The sequence below is a fragment of the Cicer arietinum genome, unplaced genomic scaffold, assembly GCF_000331145.2.
Source record: "Cicer arietinum cultivar CDC Frontier isolate Library 1 unplaced genomic scaffold, Cicar.CDCFrontier_v2.0 Ca_scaffold_5750_v2.0, whole genome shotgun sequence".
NCBI lineage: Eukaryota > Viridiplantae > Streptophyta > Magnoliopsida > Fabales > Fabaceae > Cicer > Cicer arietinum.
The window spans coordinates 1-9889 of record NW_027339397.1 but is presented as its reverse complement, the minus strand read 5'-3'; the positions used below and the strand labels follow the sequence as shown (position 1 = coordinate 9889).

General features: G+C 31.4%; 1 long non-coding RNA gene and 6 other non-coding genes across 8 annotated transcripts; all 7 read left to right on the top strand.

Annotated features, from left to right (window-relative positions):
- Positions 1–331: 331 nt before the first annotated feature.
- LOC101515764 (uncharacterized) lies at positions 332–5083 on the top strand. 2 transcript variants are annotated; one of them, XR_003471288.2, is made up of 2 exons: positions 332–2646; positions 3726–5083. It is a non-coding gene; the product is annotated as an uncharacterized lncRNA (long non-coding RNA). The 2 variants fall into 2 exon arrangements; XR_003471287.2 differs by having other exon boundaries at positions 2745–5083.
- Positions 592–763, top strand: LOC113785162 (small nucleolar RNA Z112). Its single transcript, XR_003471289.1, has one exon. It is a non-coding gene; the product is annotated as a small nucleolar RNA Z112 (small nucleolar RNA).
- Positions 832–978, top strand: LOC113785166 (small nucleolar RNA snoR2/U65). Its single transcript, XR_003471293.1, has one exon. It is a non-coding gene; the product is annotated as a small nucleolar RNA snoR2/U65 (small nucleolar RNA).
- Positions 1036–1125, top strand: LOC113785164 (small nucleolar RNA snoR77Y). The gene has a single exon (XR_003471291.1). It is a non-coding gene; the product is annotated as a small nucleolar RNA snoR77Y (small nucleolar RNA).
- Positions 1886–2047, top strand: LOC113785167 (small nucleolar RNA snoR2/U65). Its single transcript, XR_003471294.1, has one exon. It is a non-coding gene; the product is annotated as a small nucleolar RNA snoR2/U65 (small nucleolar RNA).
- Positions 3283–3438, top strand: LOC113785163 (small nucleolar RNA snoR2/U65). Its single transcript, XR_003471290.1, has one exon. It is a non-coding gene; the product is annotated as a small nucleolar RNA snoR2/U65 (small nucleolar RNA).
- LOC113785165 (small nucleolar RNA snoR77Y) lies at positions 3491–3582 on the top strand. The gene has a single exon (XR_003471292.1). It is a non-coding gene; the product is annotated as a small nucleolar RNA snoR77Y (small nucleolar RNA).
- Positions 5084–9889: the final 4806 nt, after the last annotated feature.

Genomic DNA, 9889 nt, shown 5'->3' with positions numbered 1-9889 from the left:
ATATATATATATATATATATATTTAAATGGTTAGAGATCAATTTAATTGTTTAGTTGTTAAGTTAGTTAATAAGTTTGCAAGGCTAGGAGTATAGTCTGTGCGCCGGTCACGACATTTAATGTTTAGGTCGTGACAACTAGACTCAAGTGTTGAACCCCTGTTGGTAAATTTTTTAATTGTAACAATTTTTTTTTTTGGAAAACAATGAAATTTTATATTTGAACCTTTGTGATTTATAACAAAATTTTTATTAAAAGGTAAATATAAAAAATTAGAATAGAAAATAAAACAAATGACGTCCTAACCTAATAGCCCACAATTTTGATCCAAGAAAAAATAGCCCACGAAAAGCGCTGCATATAAATATCATTGCTAAGTTCTCAATCTCAATCACACTCCACTTGTGACCGCAACTGCTCATCCAAGTGGTATCTATGTCCGGAGTTATGTTCGGTGTGTTTGGTTTTAATCTATGATTTGTGATTTAGTTCTGTTTTTTGATTAGGGTGTTTGTTTTATGCTTGTTTTTTTTATTTATTTAAGAATTTTGTTTTGTTCTTGTTATATTTTGGTGATAAGAAGTGCGAAATTACCCTATGAGGAGGATCTCCCAAAAATTGATAGGAAGTGCCGTATGACACTATACAGCAGCTCTGTTTCAAAAAATGCTCTCATCCACCGATACCAGATCGCTGTCATCGGTCGAGTTCATTATTTGCTTGTGAAGCTGTGTGTGAGATTTGAAACGGGTGGCTGAGGGTTTTGTTTCTTCTAAATCTTCAAATCAAATTCTCTCGTTTTTTTTTTAGTTTTAACTTTTTTTTTAATTCGGTCCGATGCCACGTCTCTGGTAGCTAATATAAGCTCTGACCAAAGATGCTATGATTGGACCAATATCAATTTGTTTTGCATTCTGATAGGAATCTGCTAATCATATATACTATGATTTTGCGGAGCCGTTTTGTGCAATTACATTTCTGTATAATTATAATTTCTGTATTTTATTTTTTATGTTTGGTGTTTTGGTATTAACGAAGCCGGTGATGACACATTTGATTGGAATTACCGTCTGAATAATTATATTCTTTGATGTAAATTTCTTGGCTGTGGTACTGAGGCCTCAAATTACGTTTTTTCTACTCACTTTTTTTATAATGCACTTGCAGATTAGCTTGTATTAATTCAACATTTTTATTATTGTTTTAATGTAATGATGTAATAATTATCATTTTCAATATGTAGTATAGGATTGATAAAACTTAGTTGTTTGAAGTTTGTACTTTGTTTTGGAATTGGAAGGGAGGACTTTGAAACTGAAAGCAGTCATATGTATTCTCTTTTCATATCCTCAACGAATGTTCTTTAAACTATAGTGAAAGGTTTCCCTTTGTAACATCAATTATGATTATAGTGTAATCTTTATGTATTGATTTGAAAGATTAAAAGCATACTGTTGTAAGCAGTGCTTACAGATTATAAGCAGTATTATTTTTGTTAAAGTTTAACAAATAACAGATATAGAATGAAAAAGCTAGTACGCAGTTAATCCATTAAAGTACCTCTCTAAAGTTACCTACATTGCACCAGTATCTAATATTTTATGTCGAAGGCTAGAATGCAACCAATCATGAGAATTGAATGTTGTGACGGAGGATTAGAAAGCACAAATGAAATTGATAATGGAATCTTTTTTCAGTTCCTAGTGTCATATACATATACAACAGTAAGACAGACATAAACTATTTTAGTTACAGGATGCATTTGTCAAGTTCATTCTTTTTGGCGCCATGTGTGAAACTGAAAATAGGTCTCTTATGCTTTTCTCATTTGTTAATTTTTAAGCTTTTAACCTTAGTTTGAATTTTATTTATATTTTTGTAGTTGGGTCTGATGCCACGTCTCTTGTAGCTATAAATATGAGCTCTGACCAGAGATGCTATGATTGGACCTAAATTAAGAGTGAATTTCATTTGTTTTGCATTCTGATAGGAATCTGCTGATCCTTTATACTATGATTCTGCAGAGCCGATTTGTGCGATTACATTTCAATATATCTTAACTCCTTATCTTCTATAAGGCCAATGAGGACTAAATTGATTTGGAATTACTTTCTGAATGATCTTACACTTTGATGTAAACTTCTGGTCGTTTTGGAGTCTTTGGATTAGTATTTTTTGTTTTTTTCCACCAGTTTAAAAAAAATTCCCTCTATAGTATTCCACGTTGTTGTTGTAATTGTATTTATGTAGTATTTGTTATTTCCAACTGATTTACGTTTCTCTTTACTGGTGGTCTCAAAGATTAAAAGTAATTTCTTTTGTGGATTGTTGTTTAAAATTGGAATTAAATTGTCATTTCCAGCAAATGAGCACAAAAACAATGTTTCAATCTGAAACTGGAACGTGTTGTCTCACCCAAGCAAAGACCTGTTAGGAGATTTGATCTCAATTTGAAATATCTCGCAAATAGACTTGGATGATCACATTTGTAGATGCCGAAGGCTAGAATGCCCCTGATCATGATAATGGAAGGCTCTGAATAAAGTTCTCCTAATGAATCTGTAAAAAAGGTGTATTCCAAGATGTAAGATCTCACTTATAATGCTGCCAAAGCTATTTGGAGTGTCTCTTTTTCAGCCATTTAGAGTAATACTTTTTCTTTTGAGCATTATTCTCTGCTTATATGCATTAATGATTATGAACGCGGTTTAACCTTTTCTATGCAATTGATATTGTGTCTAAAGGTGACATCGGTTTGGATTCTTTTTGTTGGAATGAGTTTGACATAGCTATGTGGGAGATTTCATTATAGAAATTAAGAGTTATCTATGAGGTGATTGCTGGGATTTTTGAGTTTCTCAGCTCTGTAATTTGGTTCCATTGGTTTAAAGATGCAGACACAGTCCAAAATCTTAGTCAATTTTGCCCTGTGGTATTAGGACTTGTATAGCACAGTTGTTCCAGACTCATTTGCAATAAGTTTTAGGAGCTAAGATTCATCATTGTGTGGTTGTGGTGTCATTTTTTTTAACATCTCAACCATTGTTACAAAGAAATCGTAATTTTGAAGGAAAAAAAATAGTTGGATTGCTAGCTCATAATAGGTTAATACACCTACAAATGTCCTCCCCAAAATCCCAATCCTCGTTGATTTACAACCCACTCGTGACTGCAGCTGTATTGCGGAGTTGTTATCTTTCATATCATATTTTTTCTGTTTTATCTGAGGGTTTTATCTTTCATATCATATTTTTCTGTTTTTCAATTTCATTTTTTTTATTCAGTCCGATGCCACATCTCTAGTAGCTATATGCTCTGACCAAATATGCTATGGTTGAACTAAAATCAAGAGTGCTTGTCATTTGTTTCACATTCTGATTGGAACCTGTGGATCCAATATACGATGATTTTGCAGTGCCGATTTGTGCGATTACATTTGTGTAACAAGATTTCTTATCTATTTATTTTGTATCGTGCTTTGGTATTAATGAAGCTAATGATGACACAACTGATTGGAATTACCATCTGAATAATTATATATTCTTTGATGTAAAGTTCTTGGCTGTGGTACTGAGGCTTCAAATTAACTCTTTTTCATTCACTTTTTAAAAACAAATTTGCAGATCAACACGTTTAAATTCATCATTTTATTATTATTGTAACAGTAATAATAATTGGCATTTTTTATATTTAGTATAGGGTTGATAAAACTTCTCTGTTTGTAGTTTTGACTTTGTAGGGGAAGGAGGTATTATGGCTTTGAGGCTGATAGTAGTCAGGTATTCTCTTTTGATTTCGTCAAAGAATGCTCTTTCAATTATGATTTTCCTTTGTAACATCACTTATGATAATAGTGCTATCTTTATTTATTGATTTGAAAGATCATAGCATGTATAGTGATCTTCTTTTTGCTGAAGTTACAATAAGTAACAGATATGGAATCAAAGAGCTTGTAGGCATGTAATTGTTGATGTGAAAGGTTAGAAAGCACACATGAAACTGACAATGGAAAGTTCTTTCGGTTCCTAGTGTCACATACTTAAAATGCATTTGTCAAGTTCATTCTTTCTGGGGATGAGTGTGTGAGATTGGAATCGGTCTCTTTTTCTCATTTCTTAATCTTAAAGCTTTTCCTTTTTTATTATTTTGGATGATTATTCCAGATGGACATGGGTAAAGTACCTTAAACACAAGGCTGATTCACATAAGGTTTTCACTACATTATGCAAACAAGTGAAAATGAAAATGGTTTTTGTATTGCAACAATTCGTAGTGATCATAAGGATGAATTTGAAAATAAGCTCTTTGAAAACTTATGTCAAGAGAATGAAAATTTACACAACTTTTTCTCTCATACAACACCTCAACAAAACGGCGTTGTAGAAAGAAAATTTGATCTCTTTGGAAAATGGCAAGTACCATGATTCACAATATGAATGTTGCCAAGAACTTTTGAGCATAAGTAGTGAACGTTGCATGTAATATCCATAATATAATCTATACTAGATCTATTATTAAAAAGATTCCTTATGAACTATGAAAATGAATAAAGTCCAACATTTTGTACTTTCGTCAATTTGGTTGTATATGCTATATTTTTAATACCAAAGATAATCTTGGCGAATTTGATTCGTGATCTTAAAAGTGTACCTTTTTGGGATACTCTAAAAAGTATAAAGCTTATAGAGTATATAACAAAGAAACACTGATTGTTGAGGAATCAATTCATGTCTTTAGTGACAAAAAGCTTGACCATAAAAAGTCAAAGCTAGATGTAGATTTTGCAGATCTATAGATATCAGAGGAATCAACAAAACTAGCCTCCAATGAACTAGAAGATATGTTTGACAACTCATGGACAAGCAATAATGAACCTCTCTCAAATCAAGATCATCAGGACCCCAAACTAGGATGAAAATACAAATATTTACATCCATTTTCTTTAATAATAGGAAGTACAATTGATCCTCTTAAGACTAGATCAACATTTAAAGAAACATTCTCTAAAATTGAACCTACAACTGTAGACGAAGTTCAATCAAGTGATAGATGGATAATGACTATGCAAGAAAAGTTAAATCTATTCAAAGTAAATGATGTATGAAATCTTGATCCCAAGTCTAAAGAAGAAAATAAGTCAATTAAAATCAAGTGGGTTTTATATCAAATGGATGTGAAAATTACTTTTTTAAATAGTTACATAAATGAATAAATGTATTTCAAACAACATCTTGCTTTTGAAGATAATGAATTTATAGACTATGTTGTCAACTTAAAGAAATCTCTATATGGTTTGAAATAGGTTTCAAGAGTTTGGTATGATAGATTAAGTAATTTTTTTTTTTATTAGAGAATAATTTTGAAAGAGGTCAGGTAGACAATACTTTATTTTGGATATCATCGAAGACTGACCTTCTCATTGTTCAAATATATGTTGATGGTATCATTTTTTATTCTACGACAAGCTCTAACAAGAGTTTTCTAAGTTAATGCATAATGAATTTGAGATTAGCGTGATGTGAAAACTAAAATTCTTTCTTACAATCCCAATCATCAAGTCTAGATGGTGTATGTAGAACGAGAAACACAAGAAAGCGGGGCAGGTGGGTTGGATTGTGTTTTATTTTAAAATCGTTTTAACAAGATTAAAACAAAGTGATGAAAATAGAGCAAAGAAATAAAAAAATGGAGAATAACACATCTAATTTATCATAGTTCACCAACACTATAACTACGTCCAATCCATTTGAACTCAATGATTTAAAGCTTAATTGCAGTTTTTGTTCCCTTATTTTAGCTGGATCACGAAAATAGTCCCTTCATTTTATTTTTTCTTAGTTTTGGTCCCCAAGTCCGAAGACTTGACGAAGTGTTATTTTTTTAAGTCACACCACACCATTTATGATTATAAATCTTATGTACAATTGTTGTAACACGAGATCTTGAAGCATGATATGGCTTAAATAAGCGCCAAAAAATAAATGACACTTCATCAAGATTGAGACCAAAATTCTGTTTGGGGGGCCAAAACTAGGGTGAAATAAAAATGAGGAAACTATTTTCGTAATTAAGCTAAAATAGGGGGACCAAAATTGCAATTAAGCCATGATTTAATCCGCTAATTCACCAACTGAATCACACTTCCATTGAACACCTATTAGTCAATCTAATTGTGTTCAAGTCGTCTTAACTTTCTAGCTTAAAAGGTTATTTGAATAACTCTCACAAGAGGGTGTTTACCATGTTGTACTCTCAGAAGATATATCTCAGTAGTTAGATAAAACAATAGATTAAGAGTAAGAGTATAGAGACGATTGTATTGTGCTTATTGTGGTACGTTGTCGTACGTTTTTTCTATGAGTGTTACACATACTTTTATAGAGATCTTTAGGGTTTTTGGACATTGTCGTGGTTACAAGAAATCAACATGTATCATGAATATTTGTATCAAATCTTCAGATATTGATTTTACCATTAAAGCTTGTTCAAAATTAATCCTTATAATTGATTATGCGTATTTTGATACAGAGAAAAAAATAGCAGAGGATATCATGATCAGAGCATTTCACATAGACCTTTAGACAAATAACATATTCAAGGTGTTGAGTAGATGATGCACAAATTTGTATTCTTCAAAGCGTTAACTTTTGAGAGCATTGACTTTTCAAGGCATTGACTATCTAAAGTGTTAACTTTTAAATAGAGTCAGAGGATCAAATGTTTGACGCGATTATCAGAGGAAAATAATCACTTGCTTGTTAGAGAAGAATAATCATATGCTTGTTGTAGTCATAAGAGTGAAACCAATTAGAGCATTTCTTGCATTAACATAATTACTAAAGGCGCATTCTTGAGTGCCTTCATCAGACTCAAAATACAAATTTTGGAGCACAATTTTGTTGTTCCTTTAACTCAGTCTAAACATTAGAGGATGTAGCGTAAAGTTATTCAAAATAAACCTGATCTGGGAACTACAACATAATGTTGTTCTTACAAAATAATTATGTTGTCATCAAAACAATTAAGGGTCATAGTTCATCAAACCAACTTAATTCTAATAATCTCCCCCCTTTTTGATTATGACAAACATCTATTTTTATGAACAATTTGTAATTTTAACGGATTAAAAACTAACATAGAATATCACAACAAGGATCCCCCTTAATATATGCATGTTTAAATGTAAGAGTAATGAGATATATTTTGATAAGATGGTTGATAAGCATTAGTAATTGGAATTAACTGAAATGGAAATTGGAATTTTTAGTACAATTGATCGCCAAACATATTCTCCCCTTTTTATGATCACACAAAAAGAGTTGAGTAACAAACAACAACAACAAAAACAACACAGGGGAAATTATAAGCATACAAACACACAAAGGGAAATACATATTTGGGTTGGTGAACATAACTAAGATTAAATTTAGGGTGGTTTGAATGTTCTTCTAATTCTTGGTTGTTTGTTCCATGAATACCTTAGTCTTACCTTCCCGACAATGAAAGTGATCAGAGGCCTTAATCTTACCTTCCCGACAATTGGGTTAAGTGATTAGAGGCAGAAGTAAAACAAGAATTGTAGAATTAAAGTGAAAAAATAATTTATTCTGGTTTACCATCAACTTAGTAGCTACTGAAAGTGCAAACACGAGTAATAGATTGAATTGTGTTTGACAAAGTTGATAACTTTTTATTTTTTGATGAAATTTGGTTGATTGTTATGAATTACTTAGATAAGAAGTAACCGAGTTCAGAGACAACAAATAATGAAATCATAAATAATTAGACACATAAATTTATCTTGGTTTACCACTAACTTTCATATATCCAATTCCCTCAGTCATAAGGTTATATAATCCACTAATTCAAATACTTGAATTACAAAACACTTGACCCTCCAAGCCAATCTTCTCAAACAACCTAACAACCTCAGACTTTTGAGAAACACAAATGCCATGACTCTACCAACCAAGTCTTCTCTACACAACCTGACAACCCCATATAATTGAAGGCACACTAACACCACTATCAAGTTTGATTACAAAGGTTTGGAACGTGAGTAGTTACTTCTAACAAAGTTGATAATAACAACGACTCTCACACTTTTAGAAAAACACTTAGAAAATATTTCTAACTTGAATAAGTGTTTTTCTCGTTGAACTCTAAGATGAATTTGAAATTTTGAACTTGAGTTCTTTTACTCTTTTGATTTTTGATGATCTTCTTCTTTAGCCTTGAGTATTTATTTATAGATAAAATTAGGACTTCAATTTAGTTCTTGTTTAATTATGTGAAGTCAAATATATTGTTCTCATAAAATACTTTTATTAACATCAAAACCCTAAATATAAAACCAACTTGGTTCCAACATCTACATCTAGTCCCCTTTCTCAGAAGGATTTAATCCACTAATTCAAAACTTGAATTACACAACACATTACCCTACATGCTAATCTTCTCAAAACAACTTGACACCTATAGACTTTTGGAGGAACACAAACATCTTGACTCTACAAGCCAAGTCTTCTCAAGGCAACCTAAAAACCTGCAAATTGCTTGAGGAACACGAAAGCCATTATCAGGCTGGGTTACAAAACTTTGGAGCAAATTGGTTTGGTTTTAACAAACTGATTGTAACAATGACTCTCATATTGGAAAACACTTAGAAAATATTTCTTTTGAGAAAATATTTCTCTAAACCTTAACCTAATGAACTCTAATGACTTAGGAAATTTTGTGCTTGTGAGTTCTCTAATTTTCTTCTTTAGCCTTTATTTAGTATCTATTTATTGAAAAGGTTAGAGTTTCTCATTTGTCCTTGCAAAATTTGAATCATATCTATACTAAATGTATCTTTTTGTGAGTGTTTCTTCTTGTAAACAATTCTTGATCATATCTTTTGGTAAATATTTCATATCTTCTTTTACATTCTGATCAACTCTTCTTGTAAATAATTCATATGTTCTTGTTGATAAATCTTGGTTAAATCTTCTTGTAAATAATTCATATATTCTTGTGATAAATCTTGATACGATTTTCTTGTAAATAATTCATATCTTCTTGCTGATAAGATCTTGATCATGTTTTCCAATCTTGATAATATCTTCTCTTCAACCTGGTCAAAGATTTTATTCAATTATATATCGAAATCAAATCTTATTTTAGATTGACTTCAAAAACATGAATCTTCTTTCATACTCTTGCTTGATTTGAGGAATGGATTCGGGTTGTTCTCGACTAAGTCGTTTTTTCATACTTAATTCTTTTAATTTCAGCAGTTGAATTTCCATCAAAGACATTGACTTTCTTGTTGTTTTTCTTAGAATGAGTGGCATTGGGTAAAAGACCTTGTTGAAACTTCATAGTCGGTGAAATATTAAAGGCTGCATATCAGAGACAACATTCGGAGTGTGTTGCACCATTTTGATCAGCAAATTGTGAGCTTTGAATATATGATTTGAATAATCTCTTTGGAGTTAATTATACCTTGATATGAACTTCTCAAAGGCATGCTGAGTTTGTGCACATCAGACACATGCTAGGGCTTTAGCGGAATGCTTCATATTCTGTCTTTCAGAGGCAGTCTTCAGACTCAATTTCAAAGCCATTCTTTAGAGGCAATCTTCATACCCAATTATCAGACCTAGTTTCAGACCCAAATATGATACTGATATAATAGAGGCAATCTTCCTAACCTTTAGAGCTATGCTACTTTTCAGAGGCATATGTTTAGAAGCATACACATATACTTTGTGTGCCTCTGATCTCATCATTTGGCCACTTTCCTTTGGTCGCTTCTTATAGTACCTTATTCTTATTCTTATTCTTATTCTTATTCTTATTATTATTATTATTATTATTATTATTATTATTATTATTATTATTATTA